The 16993-nt window shown below is 45.4% G+C and overlaps 1 pseudogene; it reads left to right on the plus strand.

Moving 5' to 3' along the window:
• Nucleotides 1-15188, plus strand: part of LOC139533303 (ceramide kinase-like) — a 40325-nt pseudogene extending 25137 nt beyond the window's left edge.
• The last annotated feature ends 1805 nt before the right edge of the window (nucleotides 15189-16993 follow it).

The following is a 16993-nucleotide window of genomic DNA, read 5'->3' on the forward strand; positions in this document are numbered from 1 at the left end:
AAGCAAACCAGTCAGCCTGCTGTGTCATTGTCAAATATTCTTCATAAGAGCAATATGAAAAGGGAGGAGTGTGATTACTAAGCAATGATGAAGAGAGGAAGATAACTCACCTTCGTACTTATCTCTGTGTCCATCTGTAAACGGTAGGGCTGATTTCCCTGGCTGCTTTCTGTTCTGTCACGGTTCACTGAGTCAGCTGAAAACATCTAGCTTGCATCCCAAATAGAACCCTATTCCCTATATAGTACAATACTTTTGATCAGGGCCTATTAGGGAATAGGGTGCCATTTGGGAAGCATCCCAAGCATCAGTCTGCTGTCTAGCTGTAGAGATGGAAATAGGAAATAAGTCTGTCTCCTCACCAGTCTGTCTTGGTGTCGTTGGTGCGTCTCAACAGATAGTGAATTATCAAACTGTGACAGATATGCCTGAAATTACTGTCCCCTGGCTAAACGGTAGTGCACGGTCGATAGAGATCTATTACCATAATATAAAATCAGAGATTTCAAAGTAAAACTGAACATTTCTCTCAAGTGCCAGGCAGGGTCTGCGTCTCGCTTTCCCCTCATTTACTGTGTAGTGAGTGCTAATTGCCCAGACCCAGACAGACCCATTGGCTATGATATATTTCTTTGGCTCTGATACATATCACCTCTTTTCTGCCAAATAAAAAATCTAATAACATTTTATTTGTCACATGCGCCAAATACAACCGGTGTAGACCTTACAGTGAAATGCTTAATTTACAAGCCCTTAACCAACAATGCAGATTTAAGAAAATACCTAAAAAAAAGTAAGAGATAAGAATAACAACTTATTAAAGAGCAGCAGTAAATAACAATAGCGGGGCTATATACAGGGGGTACCGGTAGAGAGTCAATGTGCGGGGGCACCGGTGTCGAGGTATTTGAGGTAACATGTACATGTAGGTAGAGTTATTAAAGTGAATATGCATAGAAAGTAACAGAGAGTAGCAGCAGTGTTCCGGGGGGGGGGGGGGGGCATGCACTCTTCTATGCTTTTCAATTAGGAAAATTGAACATTTGGAATTGGAATTTGGTTTACTTTCTGAAGTGACTGATATTGAATTGGAATTCACCCCAACTCTGACTCCAATACTATTCTATTTTGAGTGTTCTGTGACGTTATTCCAACCAGTTGAATAAGGCCCTTTCTGTCGGTCTTTCTGCCTGTTCTGTTTGTTCCTCCTCCAGGTGACTCCCAACTCATGGACGTGTGTTCTGTCCATCACAACAACACCTTCCTCAGGTACGTCTCGCTGCTCGGATACGGTTTCTACGGAGACCTCCTGACAAACTGCGAGAGGAAGTGCTGGATGGAGCCTTCCAGATACGATCTCTCAGGTAAATAATGGAGTTATAATTGTTATTACAATGTAATTACCACATTATTCAAATGTAGTTACAATTGCAGTCAAACAATGTAATAACAGTATTATTATTAGTTACTATGTTATGTAATTGAATAAATTCTCAATTTCCAAATATGACCTACAGAGAAAGGGAGGAATGAGCGGAGAAACAAAATATTTCACATAATGTCACCATCATGATTTTCAAAGCCACGCACTGCTTCTGTTGCAGGTCTAACGATGTTCCTGACCCATCAGTATTATGAAGGGACCATCGCTTTCCTGCCCGCTGAGGACAAATCTGGGGAACACTAGAGACAAGATCAAGTGCAGAACTGGGTGCCATATCTGTGAGCAGGTTGCCAACAATAGGCAGCCCCTCTTAGGGGATCATGTCTACTAGATGGCTGAAGAGGACTCTGACAAGGGTAAGAGGTTATATCCCTCTGTAAGTCTGTGCTGTGTGTTGTCTTTTCCCTGTTTCCATGTCTGTTAATAAAGCTGCACATTATCCAGCCATAAGCATGATGTCCCTCCTGTCCCCACGTCTGTCCCACATCTGTCTGTCTCTCCCTCACGGCCATGACGCCCTACAGACAGTCAGAGTAGATTGTTTGTTGTTTGGTGTTGAACACACACACACACACACACACACACACACACACACACACACACACACACACACACACACACACACACACACACACACACACACACACACACACACACACACACACACACACACACACTCCTCACAGCCCACTCTTCTCATCACAGACCATTATCTACCCCCCAAACCCACTAACACCGCACACTACAGTCCCCACTATTGGGAAATGGGAAACTCTCTTCTCAGCCGGCATTTGTTTATTCCGATAGGAGGATAAGTCATGTTTACTGAGAGCCACAGAGAGATCCCCTTTCTCCTCTCCTGGGACTCTAATTGGTGTTAATTTCAGGCTTCTCTGTCGGGGCTGGCTGGAGCGCTGGCTGAGGCGACAGGTTCCTGTGGAGCTGGGACACACACATACGCACACACAAAACACACAGAGGGAGACCGAACCCCACTAATCAGAGTTGGCGGGGAACTTGCTGCGCTCATTTTGGCAAGGAAATCTCCAACAACTGCTTAAACAATGAGGCAAGACGCCGGCTGGGTGCCTCGTCGCAGACAAGCCTCCCAAAATATTAATGTGTGAGGGACACTTGAGAGGTTCCCGAGCTAAGACAATGCCAAGGCCCACAATAAAAAAAATTGTAAATGTCTCATCATAATCCGATTGGTCGTTTTTAAAGATATCTAATCATTTACTTTCCAATTAAATGGGACACACAACCCAATGATTTGTTTTTTAATCCCTGTGGACTTCATGTTGGTTCAGGTTTTAGCTCCTGTGAGTTTGTTATACGAGACAAGAAGAAGAAGAATTAAGCTTTTATGGCCTCGGATCACATAGTATTCCCCCTGCGATCAGAGATAATATCGTAAAACACTCAGGCATTTTGGAGTTACTGTATATCCCCCATTAAACCACTCAACCACTAATTGAATGGCAGAAGAATTTGATTCACCTGAGTGTTACCGGGTTGCGTAATAACACATAATATTTTGTCCAGCCTCGCTCCTGATTTTAGAGCACCCCAAAGAGTTAACAAGAGTGTTTATAGATTACTAGCATTCTACAAATCAAACTTTATTTGTCACATGCGCCAAATACAAGTGTAGACTTTACAGTGAAATTGTCACGTTGGTAACAATGATTCGGGAGACAGGCGCAGGAATGCGTAATAGTTTTAAAAAATTACGTCCCAAATGACGGCGTGCCGTGTAAGGGCACGGGGACGAAGACCAAACAAACACGTATACAAAACACAGGGTTGAAACCCAAACAAGAGAGCGAGGAGAACCTTGAATAAATACACACATGTGATTAACACACAGGACGAGACCCGTAATCATACGCGCAATCCACATGGGCACGAAAGGCCAAAACTCACAGCACAGGTACTCACACGCACCAACGGATATTGTAACAATAATCGACCGCCCAATGTAAACCAAAGGGCACACTTATACAAGTACAAATCAGTGGGAATAGGGGACAGGTGTGCGCAATGAAAGTTCTGGAGGGATCCGTGACAGAAATGCTTACTTACAAGCCCTTAACCAACAGCGCAGTTCAAGAAGAAGAAAATATTTACCAACTAGGCTATAATAAAAAGTAACAGAATAACAATAACAAGGCTATATACAGGGGGCACCGGTACCGAGTCATTGTGCGGGGGTACAGGCTAGTTGAGGTAATCTCTACATGTAAGTGGGGGCGAAGTGACTATGCATAGGTAACAAACAAACAGCGAGTAGCAGCAATGTACAAAAGGGAGGGTGTCAATGTAAATTGTCCGGTAGCAATTTTATGAATTGTTCAGCAGTCTTATGGCTTTGGGGTAGAAGCTGTTGAGGAGCCTTTTGGTCCTAGACTTGGCGCTCCGGTACCGCTTGCCGTTACGGTAGCAGAGAAAACAGTCTATAACTTGGGTGACTGGAGTCTCTGACAATTTTATGCGCTTTCCTCTCACATCGCCTATTATATAGGTCCTGGATGGCAGGAAGCTTGGCCCCAGTGATGTACTGGGCTGTTGTCATGCCCTCTTCACGACTGTCTTGGTATGTTTGGACCATGATAGTTCGTTGGTGATGTGGACACCAAGGAACTTGAAACTCTCGACCTGCTCCACTACAGCCCCGTCGATGTTAATGGGGGCCTGTTCGGCCCGCCTTTTCCTGTAGTCCACGATCAGCTTCTTAGTCTTGCTCACGTTGAGGGAGAGGTTGTTGTCCTGGCACCCCACTGCCAGTTCTCTGACCTCCTCCCTATAGGCCGTCTCATCATTGTCGGTGATCAGACCTACCACTGTTGTGTCGTCAGCAAACTTAATGATGGTGTTGGAGTCGTGTTTGGCCACGCAGTCGTGGGTGAACAGGGAATACAGGAGGGGACTAAGTACACACCCCTGAGGGGCCCCAGTGTTAAGGATCAGCGTGGCAGACGTGTTGTTGCCTACTCTTACCACCTCGGGGCGGCCCGTCAGGAAGTCCAGGATCCAGTTGCAGAGGGAGGTGTTTAGTCCTAGAGTCCTTAGCTTAGTGATGAGCTTTGTGGGCATTATGGTGTTAAATGCTGAGCTGTAGTCAATGAACAGCATTCTCACATACTGTAGGTGTTCCTTTTGTCCATGTGAGAAAGGGCAGTGTGGAATGTGATTGAGATTCTGTCATCTGTGGATCTGTTGGGGCGGTATGCGAATTGGAGTTGGTCTAGGGTGTCCGGGAGCATGCTGTTGATGTGGGCCATGACCAGACTTTCAAAGCACTTCATGGCTACCAACGTGAGTGCCACAGGGCGGTAATTATTTAGGCAGGTTACCTTCGCTTCCTTGGGCACAGGGACTATGGTGGTCTGCTTGAAACATGTTGGTATTACAGACTCGGTCAGGGAGAGGTTGAAAATGTCAGTGAAGACACTTGACAGTTGGTCTGCGCATGCTTTGAGAACAGGTCCTGGTAATCCGTCTGGCCCAGCAGCTTTGTGAATGTTGACCTGTTTAAAGGTTTTGTTAACATCGGCTACCGAGAGCGTTATCACAGTCATCCAGAACAGCTGGTGCTCTCGTGCATGCTTTCAGTGTTGCTTTCCTCGAAGCGAGCATAAAAGGCATTTAGCTCGTCTGGTAGGCTCGCGTCACTGGGCAGCTCGCGCCTGGGTTTCGCTTTGTAGTCCGTAATAGTTTTCAAGCCCTGCCACATTTGACGAGCGTCAGAGCCGGTGTACTAGGATTAAATCTTAATCCTGAATTGACGCTTTGCGTGTTTGATGGTTCTTCTGAGGGCATGCGGGATTTCTTATAAGCGTCCGGATTAGTCTCCCAGCAGCAGCTCTAGCTCGATGCAGATGTTGCCTGTAATCCATGACTTCTGGTTGGGATATGTATGTACAGTCATTGTGGGTACGACATCATCGATGCACTTATTGATGAAGCCGATGACTGAGGTGGTGTATTCATCAATGCCATTGAATGAATCCCGGAACGTATTCCAGTCTGTGCTAGCAAAACAGTCCTGTAGTGTAACATCCACGTCATCTAACCGCTTCCGTATTGAGCGAGTCGCTGGTACTTCCTGCTTTACAGACACAGCACTGCAGGAAGAATTTCCCCAAAGGAATGACACATTTAATCGATCAACTCCTCTTGTGTTTATAGAGACCAGCGGTGATTGTGTATGGCGGTTGATCCGGGGGGAAGTTCCTAGCAATCAACACTGCCAGTATGAGCTGTGCCTGTCCTCGCAGCCCTAGAGGCCTGTCGCCAGAGCCGGACGGCCCTATACACTCACTACGCAAGTAGGGCCCTGCAAATTACTCAAGGGCCCGCCTCCCCCTCGTGTCAAAGCGGGTGTCAATGTTTACAACTTCGATGAGAGGAGGAAGCGGAACTATCCTTCTGGTCACGAAAAGAGAGAAAAAACACCATGAGAGGGAATTGCGGGAACAGTAATCAGGTAAACTTGTGTTCTCTCCTCTCCAAGTTTAATGTCAGCAAATAACAGTAACGTTAAGTTGATGTGCTAGCTTGCAGTGCATCTCTCTCTAGTCTGTCTGTCTTGCTAACCTAGCTGGGCAGTGCATCTCTTGGTCTGTCTGTGTCTTGCTTGCTTGCTAGCCACTTCCAAGGTTGTGTTCTGTGACCTTGTGCCTAACAAAAGTAAGAGTGAAATAAAACTATTTATGATGTTTGATAATTGCCAACGGGCAATGGTGTTAATAAACTGCAGCTCGGAAAAGATAACCGCGTTGCGCGTGAACATGCGTTCATATGTGCGTGCACGAAATGAACCTCGCGCTTTCCAGCAGCAACCTCTGTGGGGACCAGTCCAGAAAATATATGGGCGTGATGGCACTCCTCATAGGCGCACATAATTTTAAAACAAGACAATGATTATCTAGTCACTCAGTCAAGGTTTAGTTACAATTTCTGGACTAATGCAAGATGGAAAGCAATGGAATTGACATTAACTATTGATTTATATATTGAATTAAAAATGTTGATTAGCTGGGCATACTGGGCAACATGGATACACATCTCTCAGTAAATAATAACCATAAATTATTCAGCCAAGCCATAGTATAAACAGTATTTTATATTTGAAAATGTATAAAAGGAAATCTGGTGGAGCCAGTTTGAATGGGCCTGATGCAGCTGATAAAATGAATAATAGTATTGTTATCTATAATTTACAGTTGCTATGCTTAAGTTTCTCAGCAGAGGAGATGCTGGATCATCAGCCAGAACAAGCACAGACTCAGTTGATCCACATCCAGCCTCAGCCAGTACTAACACAGATCCAGGTGAAGTACAGGCAGCCTCAGCCAGTACTAACACAGATCCAGGTGAAGTACAGGCAGCCTCAGCCAGTACTAACACAGATCCAGGTGAAGTACAGGCAGCCTCAGCCAGTACTAGCACAACCAGAGGTGTTCCGCCAGCATCAGATACTAGCAGCTCAGACCGTAATAGAACAGTTGCTGCTCCACCAAATACCCCAGCAGATTGGCCCCCAGTCTTAACAGACTTTATGAGGACTGAGTTAGTGCGCAGAGGTCCATTCAAACCAGGACTGGATTTTTCTTACCCTAAAGACAAGACTAGAAGAGGTTTACATTCAGGCGTATTACAGAGACAGCTGTCAAATGGGGAAAAGATTAGCAGGAGCTGGCTTTCAAACTCAATCAAAAACAAAGTTGTGTATTGTTTTTGCTGTAAGCTCTTTTCTACAAAAGACTACAAAATAATAAAGAGAGGCATGAATGACTGGTCAAATATCAACACCATTCTGAAACACCATGAGGGTAGTCCTGAACACACAAACAATATGATTAAGTGGAGTGAAGTTGATCTGTGCCTAAGTCGGGGACAGACTCTCGACCAGATACAAATGACAATTTTGGAGGCTGAAAGAAAGAGATGGCGGGATGTCCTTACATGTTTAATAAGTATCACCCAGTCTCTGGCTGAAAGAAACCTAGCATTCAGGGGTTCATCAGACAAACGATTCCAAACAGATAATGGAAACTTCCTAAAAGAGGTTGAATTACTGGCAAAATTTGACCCCATTATGGAAAATCTTCTCAGCAAAATGAAAGATGGAGAGACACATGCTCATTACCTTGGGAAGCGCACACAGAATGAGCTGATATAGATTGTGAGTGACAAGATTTTGGAAGCAATAGTGACTCGAGTAAGAGACTCAAAGTACTTCTTCATCATCTTGGACTGTACACCTGACATTGGTCACCAGGAGAAAATGTAAATTATTCTGAGAAGTGTGGCTTTAAAGGGAAAGCCAGAGATCAAGGAGCACTTCCTCGGCGTTGTGAATGTTGAGATTACAACAGGCTTGAACCTGTCCACTGTCATCTTAGATAAGCTGAACGAGCTGAAGATTCCATTTGAAGATTGCAGAGGGCAAGCTTATGATAATGGGGCCAACATGAAGGGCAAGCACCAAGGAGTACAAGCCAGATTGCAAAAAAAAAATTGTCCCATGTGGATCACATACTCTAAACCTTGTCATTGCAGATGCTGCCAAATCTTCAAAAGATGCAGTTGAGTTTTTTGGGCATGTGCAAAAGCTCTTCTTCTTTTCAGCTGGCACACAAAGATGGAGTGTTTTTAAGAAACACGTGAACATAACTGTGAAGTCATGGAGTGACACAAGATGGGAGAGTAGGCTCCAAAGTGTTCATGCAATCAGGTATCAGGCTTCTGAGGTTCGGGAGGCATTACTGGGAGCCAGACAGACGATCAACGATCCTGTGGCCAAAGTGGAGGCACAAGCACTTGCAGAGGAAGTTGGGTCCTACCGCTTATTGATTTGCTGTGTCGTATGGTGTGAGATACTGACAATGACAAACAAGGTGAACAAGCTCCTCCAAAATGCCTCAATTCAGTTGGATATCGCAGTGAATTTAATCTCAAATGCAAAGGCCTCCCCCACTACATACCGGGAAACTGGATTCCCAGACAACAGCCAAAAGCATTTCTGAAGAAATGAATGTGGAGGATGTTCTGAAAGAGAAGAGACTGAGAAACAGCAAGAGGCATTTCAGCTATGAGGTCGCTGATGAACCAGTGACTGATGCACTGAAAATCCTTCAAGTCAACTACTTCATGTCACTGCTGTGACATTCACGGATGAGAGTTTTGAAACACTCAACCAGGTGAAAACCAAATATGGAGTGCTGCTGAACTTCCGCACTGCCTCTCAGATGTCCAGTGAATCTTTAAAGGCTCACTGCATGGAAGCTGAAGACACTCTAACCTTCAAAGATGACTGTGACATCAGTGGAATGGATCTGGCACACGAGATTCAGAATTTACCTGATCCTCCATCAGATAAGATGACTGCCTTTGAGCTGATTTCCTTTCTCTGTGAGAAAAACCTGGAGGAACTCTAGCCTAACCTTTGGATAGCCCAAAGAATTGCAGTCACCCTACCAGTAACAGTAGCATCGGCAGAGAGGAGGTTTTCAAAATTAAAGCTCATCAAAAGCTACCTGTATCACGTCTGCCCCCCCCCCCCCCCCCCCGGCGCTTGAGGGCGCCAGGCTGCCCTGCATCACACACTCCTATCACCCATTACGCACACCTGCCTTCCCTCGTCACGCGCATCAGTGATATTGGACTCACCTGGACTCACTCATTACCTGTTATTAGCTCCGCTATATTTGTCAGTTCCCCAGCTCTGTTCCCCGCTTCTGCATTGATTGTCTTCTGTTTGTGTTACCTGTTTGCCTATGCTGTTCCTGTCTAATTCCATGTCCGTTGTTTATTAAATGTTTTACTCCCCGTACCTGATTCGTCTCTCCAGCGTCATTCCATGTGACAGAATGCAGAAGCCATCACACAAAGTATCGGGGAGTACTGGCGTTCCGCTCTGGGTCGCCACCAATGGAACCAGGGGTGCCTAGCCAGCTCGTTGGGCTTCCACGCCCTAGCTGGCTCGAGAGGTTTCCTTGCCCCGGTTGGCTCAGCGGCTTCCCATCAAACATCACACTCCACCGGATCTTCGGGCTCCCCCTCTGCAGCGGGATTGACAGGCGTCTTGCCTCAGCCGGATCGTCGGGCTTCCATGCCTCAGCCGGCTCGCCATACTCTCACGCTCCTACCGGTTCGTTGGGCTTCCATGCCCCAACCGGCTTGCCCAGTGCCCATGCCTCGGCCGGTTCGCCCAGGTGGGACACCGGGTGGCGCTCCTAGAGGGGGGATACTGTCACGTCTGCTCCCTCTCTCCCCCCCCCCATGGCACTTGAGGGTACCAGGCTGCCCTTCGTCACACACTCCTATCATCCATTACGCACACCTGCCTTCCCTTGTCACGCGCATCAGCAATATTGGACTCAGGCTCTCACGCTCCTGCCGGTTCATTGGGCTTCCACGCCCCCAACCAGCTTGCCCAGCGCCCATGTCTTGGCCGGTTCGCCCAGGTGGGATGCCGGGTGGCACCCCTGGGGGGGTTACTGACTCACTCAACACCTGTTATTACCTCCCCTAATTTGTCAGTTCCCCAGCTCTGTTCCCCACTTCTGCATTAATTGTTTTTTGGCTGTATTATTAGTTTGCTGACGCTGTTACTGTCTCGTTCCATGTCCATTCTTTTTTTTTTTTTTTTTTTTTTTTTTATCCCCTTTTCTCCCCAATTTTCGTGGTATCCAATCGCTAGTAATTACTATCTTGTCTCATCGCTACAACTCCCGTACGGGCTCGGGAGAGACGAAGGTCGAAAGTCATGCGTCCTCCGAAGCACAACCCAACCTAGCCGCACTGCTTCTTAACACAGCGCGCCTCCAACCCGGAAGCCAGCCGCACCAATGTGTCGGAGGAAACACCGTGCACCCGCCCCCTCGGTTAGCGCGCACTGCGCCCGGCCCGCCACAGGAGTCGCTGGAGCGCGATGAGACAAGGATATCCCTACCGGCCAAACCCTCCCTAACCCGGACGACGCTAAGCCAATTGTGCGTCGCCCCACGGACCTCCCGGTCGCGGCCGGCTGCGACAGAGCCTGGGCGCGAACCCAGACTCTGGTGGCGCAGCATAGCACTGCGATGCAGTGCTCTAGACCACTGCGCCACCCGGGAGGCCTCCATGTCCATTCTTTATTAAAAGTTTTACTCCCCATACATGCTTCGTCTCTCCAGCGTCACCCAATGTGACAACCTGAGGTCTTCCATGTCACAGGAACGTTTGAGTGGTCTGGCCATCATGAGCATAAATCATGACGTGGGAAAACACATGTCCTATGATGACATCATTGATGATTTTATTCAAAGTGCAGAAGAGGAATATTTTGATGGTAAGATTTTAATTCAAACATTCAAATGTTTACACTCTTAGTAACATTTTAAGATTGTATGGCAGAGGTGCATTTGTGTAAATGACTGCTTAACTATGTGACATACTTTCTCAATTTCTTCCAGACAGTCCAGATAGACTGGTGCCCATGCTGATGCTGAAAATGCCCAGGCTGTAGAGGGAACCAAAGTTAATCAAACAGATGTATAGGTTTTATTTGACTATTTTGAGACATATAGCTGCAGCCAGAGCCTATAGGCTTATGTTTACAATGTATAGCCAAAGCAAATCACACAGCTGTATAGGTTTTATTTTACTATTTTAAGACATATAGCTGCAGCCATAGCCTATAGGCTTATGTTTACATTGTATAGCCAAAGCAAATTGTATAATACTGAGGACTGGACTAATTACCAGGCAGCAGAGCCAAAGCTCAGTGTTATATTTTATTATTTTCTATGTTTGATATTTTCTACAATTTCTTATTTATGTTAATGTTAATATTCACTTATCTTAAGATTCTATATTAAAAATATTATTTTCATTAAAATAGTTTGTTTATACCTTGTTCTGTATAGGTCTACTTATTCTTAGACTGACAGATGGAGCAAACTGTTTTAAAGGAGGGAGGATTGTAGTGGGAGCACTGGGGGGTCAGGTGTGACTGTGTGGTAATGGCAAATGGTTTACATGGCTCACGGTTCAGGTAGGAGGGCCCTTTAGCAGAATTTTGCTTAGGGCCCCAGGGAGGTCAGTTGCCCTCTGCCCACCTGGCTGATGGCACCATGGACCTCATCCTAGTACGCAAGGCTTCCCGCCTGGACTTCCTCCGACACCTCAGACGACACACCAACAAGGATGACCAGGTAGGGAACTCTTTGAGTTGTTAATGAGAATTGCTTTGCTATTATTTATTGATTTTCACATTGGCAATCATAAAAGATAATTAGATGTAAGATGATTCAATCAGATGGGGATATCATCCCCCCCAAAAAAGTTATAAGATTTAGCTATTTTTTTAGTTATTTGCTAAGTAAGTACAGATTTTTTCCAAACCATATTAATCTCAGGTAATGTATTATGGATCAAGCCAGTAAAACTTTTGAAAGTCACAAGGAGTTCAGGAGGAGATGGAGAATGCCTCAGTCACTTACTCACTCAGTCACTCTCATCTCTCTCACGTACTGCATGTCATGGGTTACTCAGCTTTCACAGAGAGATGGAGATTGAGTGGGAGAGAGTTTCCCTGTACTTTGCTTGCACACCTCATGGTTTAGTTGGCTGACACAGCTCTTTCTAAATCGGGGTATACCTCAGTTCAGACATGCTCTTGCTTCCCACTCTGCTCTCTCACTTGTCGTAAATATCCCAATTCTACAAAGTGATATCCCAATTCTACAAAGCGCTCTGGATAACTTGCATCATCCTCCTACACACACACACACACACACACACACACACACACACACACACAGGTGGGATGGTAGGATGTTCATTGCATTATACCTCTGTAATATCTGCATAGCCCATCCACCAAGGAGAGAAACAAGGAGTGAGAGGCCACTAAGTGTATTCATAGTTTTGACAGAAAGCTTTTTAGGGGAAACTTGGTATGAATACTAACCAGGCCCAGTCATAAAGTGAGTGTGATGGAGAATAAATCGCTCCTCTCCTCTCAGACAGTCCGTGGAGTAGAACTGAGCAGGGGGCAGTGAAAGACTGAGACCTTTGGTACTGTTGATTGACCCCTTATTTTCTGCCTCTTTTCCCTACTTTCTATCCATCCCCTCTTGTCTTTACTCCCTTCTCCTTATTCCTACCTCTATCCATCCCTCCTCCTCTCCATTCCTCCCTCCCCTAACTTCCCTCCATCCCTGCCTCTCTGCCTCCACAGTTTGACATGTGCGGTGGTTCCGGTTTGTTCCGAAGCACAACAATGTGATCTCAGAGGTGGACCTGAGTGAGACCAGCGGGAAGAAGATCTGTAACCAGGTCTGTACGGCCCATCCCAGCTACGACACAGGCCATAGCAACTGGAACTGTGACGGGGAGATCTTGCCTCATGCGGCTATACATGTCAGGTACGCTATTCATCATTTGAATCTGTTGGTTTTGTTAAGAGATTTAGGAGTTTGAGGTTTACCCACGTGCAAACACACACACACAGTGGTCCCATTTCTTCCACCACAACATCAGTAGAGATCTTTTTATAGCCTGATGGTGGCTCTCCCTCCACCACCACGATTTCAGTAGAGGTCTTTATATAGTACAACAGTGGCTTTCCTCCTGAACACATCATTTACTTTATGCTCCATTATACTTTGCCAATGAGGCATGGCTGTGTAATTCTAGTTTATCTAATTTAATATCCCTTCCACTGTTAAGAGCCTACTCCCTTTTAATTAAAATGCAAGTCCATTCATTTATTGCCTTTTTCCTCTCGAGTAATTGTTCTTGGAATGAGTCAGCAAATGAACGGCTGAGATAATTGATGGCGATAACCCTGATCTCCCACCAAAAAATAAAGAAATAAAGAAGAAGGAAAGAAGTTGGCTGCTTTCTTTCACTGCTAGACACAATATTAGTAGGTGACTTCAATATTATATTTTTTAAAGTAACTTGGTTAAGTGTTTGGTTGAGTCTGTCTGGATTGCCTGATGGGCAGTGCATGCACAGTTGGGACTATTCAAATACTATTTGAACCACCAGTGTGACTGACTGGAAAATAAAATCAGTATGGTCCTTGCAGCATCATCTGAGTTTAACTTTTATTAAAGTGGGGGTCTCCATACTGCATTAACCACTGTCTCACTACTAACGGACGATTCCAAGTCCCATCACCAGTGTTTCTGTAACCAAACCACGTGAAAGCTAAATACCAATCTCCATTTTTACTCTAAAATGGGCAATAAAGCTTCTGAACTTGGAACTTGATCTGCATTCCATTAGTTTTACATCTGTGATATGGACAGTAAAGTCAGACTGGAAACGAACACTCATTATGTTGATAAATGTGTAACTGTCCTTCTGTGTGTCTCTCTACAGTGTTCACTGCCTGCTGATCAGACTATTTGCCCGAGGTGTTGAAAGAGGGACCATAATAGAAGGATCAAATCTCTCGTGGCAAGCAACTGTCCCGAATTGTGCTAGAAAGTCCTGCATTTGGGCCCTTTAGCCCTCATCCTGTAACCACACATGCATGTCCTGATTTTGTTTTATTTTTGAAGTTTAACATTAATTTTTAAAAAGTCAATTTGTCACGTATTTGAATTCCCATTTATTTGATGTGAATTAGCATCAGGTTGCGGTTTTGACTTTATTTATAGGCTATCATATGGAGCTTTCCCTTCCCAGTCAAGTATCTTGCTTGATGCATCTCCCCCCAGAACTTACTGTTAGCGAGTATCTGATATCTGACACAATTATGCAAGATTTTAGTTCAGGTTTCCGAGATTATGGAGACCCATACCCATAATGAGATGAAAGAAAAGGAATCTGTTCTATATTCCTCAATCAAGTATGTGACTGATATTCTGTGTGGACATCCAAAGACAATGTGAGGAAGTAGAAATCACCTAGCTAGACTGTCAGTATTGCATCACTGTTTCCGCATATCACTGTGATACAATGTGAGGGCAGAGAGACTCATGGGCTGTCAGAGGTCGCAAAGTGATTTTGCTTTCCCAGGAAGTGTCACACCTGTGGCACAAAGCAACAGTTTATCTATTTAGAAGTTATTTAGTTAAGACTAGTAGCCCCCTCACTAGCGGGGTGGGATGCTGCCAGTGGGTTGTCCTTTGTGTGTAGGGTAATGTCTTTGTGAGAGTGCCATAATAATGAGTTAGCTCCGTTACAATTATACACCAGACTGCCATCAGACAGATGCTGCTTCCTACAGCCAAAACATCAGCCAACTCTAGGACACACGCACACCCCATGCACACACACACACACATCCATCATCTGTCACTGTGAAACCACACACACACACCTAAACTCTCAACACAGTGGGAGGCTCTGCCTTTTCTTTTAGAAACCTCTCCAAGATCATTACTGGTTGCTGCGAATGGCCATGATTATATTTCAACTCTGAGCTGTGAGTGAATCAGGTGTGTGCTATAATGTTCCCTGTGGGTGTATGGTCTCAGTGGCTGTCAGATTCTGATGAACTGGCTGCGGTTAGTCTCTTTGCTGTATAATACATATATCTGTGTGGAACCAAAAGGTACCATGTCAGTCCTACCCTGACTCACTAAGCCAGCTGACTAGGGGGAACGGTTTGACTAACACATGGGTCTTGTATGGGATATGAGTTTATAATGACAATGTGATGTAATCCATTTGCAGGTCTCAAGATGACATGACACACTGTATGTAACTGACCTGTGATGCGGATTAGGATTTGATAAAGATTGAATATGTATGAATGTTTGGATACAGTGGTTTTAAACTAATATTAGTTTGTTAACATGATTTTTTTTCTAGAAATGAGGGAGGGCATTTTGAAGATTGTGATTTTGGTGTCAAGTGCAAATTAGATATTTTATAGTAGTCTTTGAGACTTTAAAGAAACTTAAAGCCTTCATCAACCCTATGAAGGTTTTGTAGTGGGTTTATGTCTGTTGCTTGTTCATTTATTCTCAGTGTGTCTTCTCTTGTTATTCCTTTAACAGGGAAGGACATTTTCCACACACAAAAGCACAGTCCGAAAAACAGGCCCCAGACTCAGCCCTGTCTGTGGCAGGCAACCCTATCCTCTCTTGGCATTATTTACAGGATGTTATTACAAATATACTACATGAAACCAATACATGTTTCCCTGCTATCTCTAAGGGTGTTCCATAATGCTGGATGCGCCGCAAAGCCCATTCCGCTGACAAATATGCTTCACTGGGACAAGGGACGAATGAGACGCCACAGCATTTAATGGGCTTATTACATAAAAACGACTGCAGGGGAGATAAAAATTGTCTCTGGCTCCTCTCTTCTCCCCTGGCATCCGATGGAGAGATATTTTGCCTCGACCACATTTGTTCATCCACCCAGTCTCGCTCACTGTTTTGATATGGCCCATACATTATGGTGCTATCTGGACCAGCATGGCAATGAAGCCAGGTAATTTTCAGATTTTCCAACCCGCAGAGTACATTCAGTTCCCTCCCTCTCTCCCGTTTTTCGGGCTTCACTGCGTCTTCATTGAAGGCGCTTGTGGGCCGCGTTCCGTCGGGACCCACTGTCTCATTCTCCTTATTAAGAACCTGTCCTGAGACACAACAATAAACACACACACACAGCCAGCTCCTGTCCTCGGCTCACACCTAAACTGGATGGAGATTGCAGACAACTCTTTGTGAGTGTGATTACACTTGCATTTTTACCAAGACGACAAGTTTCCATTCCCATCCACCTTGAGACCGCTCCGCTCTGTCAGATCCCAGGATAGTACCTGTCTACACTGATCCCTGGACTCGGGTCTTAAAGAGCCACAGCTGGGATCAGGTAATGCATTCTAATGGGCAAGAAAAACAGCCACTCTGGGTAAGGAGCCAATGCAGCGATGCGGAAGGAATCATAAGGCCATGTGACGCAGAACTGGGTAAGCAAACCATTTGGGGCCTTAAAAGGTCAGTCGAAGATAACTAAATATATCCCACATCGATGAGGGAAGGGAAAGTGGATACCTAGTGAGTTGCGCAACTGACTGCATTCAACCAAAATGAGTCTTCCACATTTAACCCAGAGCCTCTGAATCAGAGAGGTGCGGCTGCCTTAAACAACATCATCAGCACCCGGGAGTACTTGTTGGGGTTAACAGCCTTGCTCTGCGCGAGGATTTGAACCAGCAACCTTTCAGTTACAGGTCCAACTCTCTTAACCACTAGGCCAACTGCCACCATCTCTGAGTGGGAGAGATGGAGAAAGAGTGTTTTGTATTTCCTGAGGTGGTGGCTGTGAGCAGAGGAGAGAGAACCGGGATCAGAAGAGTGAACCCACACTGTTGCTGGCTGCCACAGGGCTCTATCTGTCTATTGATTGTAGCAGTCCTCAGGTTTCCATGTCTCAGCAATGAACTCCTGTGAGACTGCCACAGATCAATGAGTCTATAACACTCTCACTTCAAACACCCCGATACCTGGCCCCCATCACAGCAGGCCGTGAGAGGACTGACCGCACACAAGAGACACACACACACGCGCGCGCGAACAAAAA

The sequence above is a fragment of the Salvelinus alpinus genome, chromosome 11 (genome assembly GCF_045679555.1).
Source record: "Salvelinus alpinus chromosome 11, SLU_Salpinus.1, whole genome shotgun sequence".
NCBI classification, from domain to species: domain Eukaryota; kingdom Metazoa; phylum Chordata; class Actinopteri; order Salmoniformes; family Salmonidae; genus Salvelinus; species Salvelinus alpinus.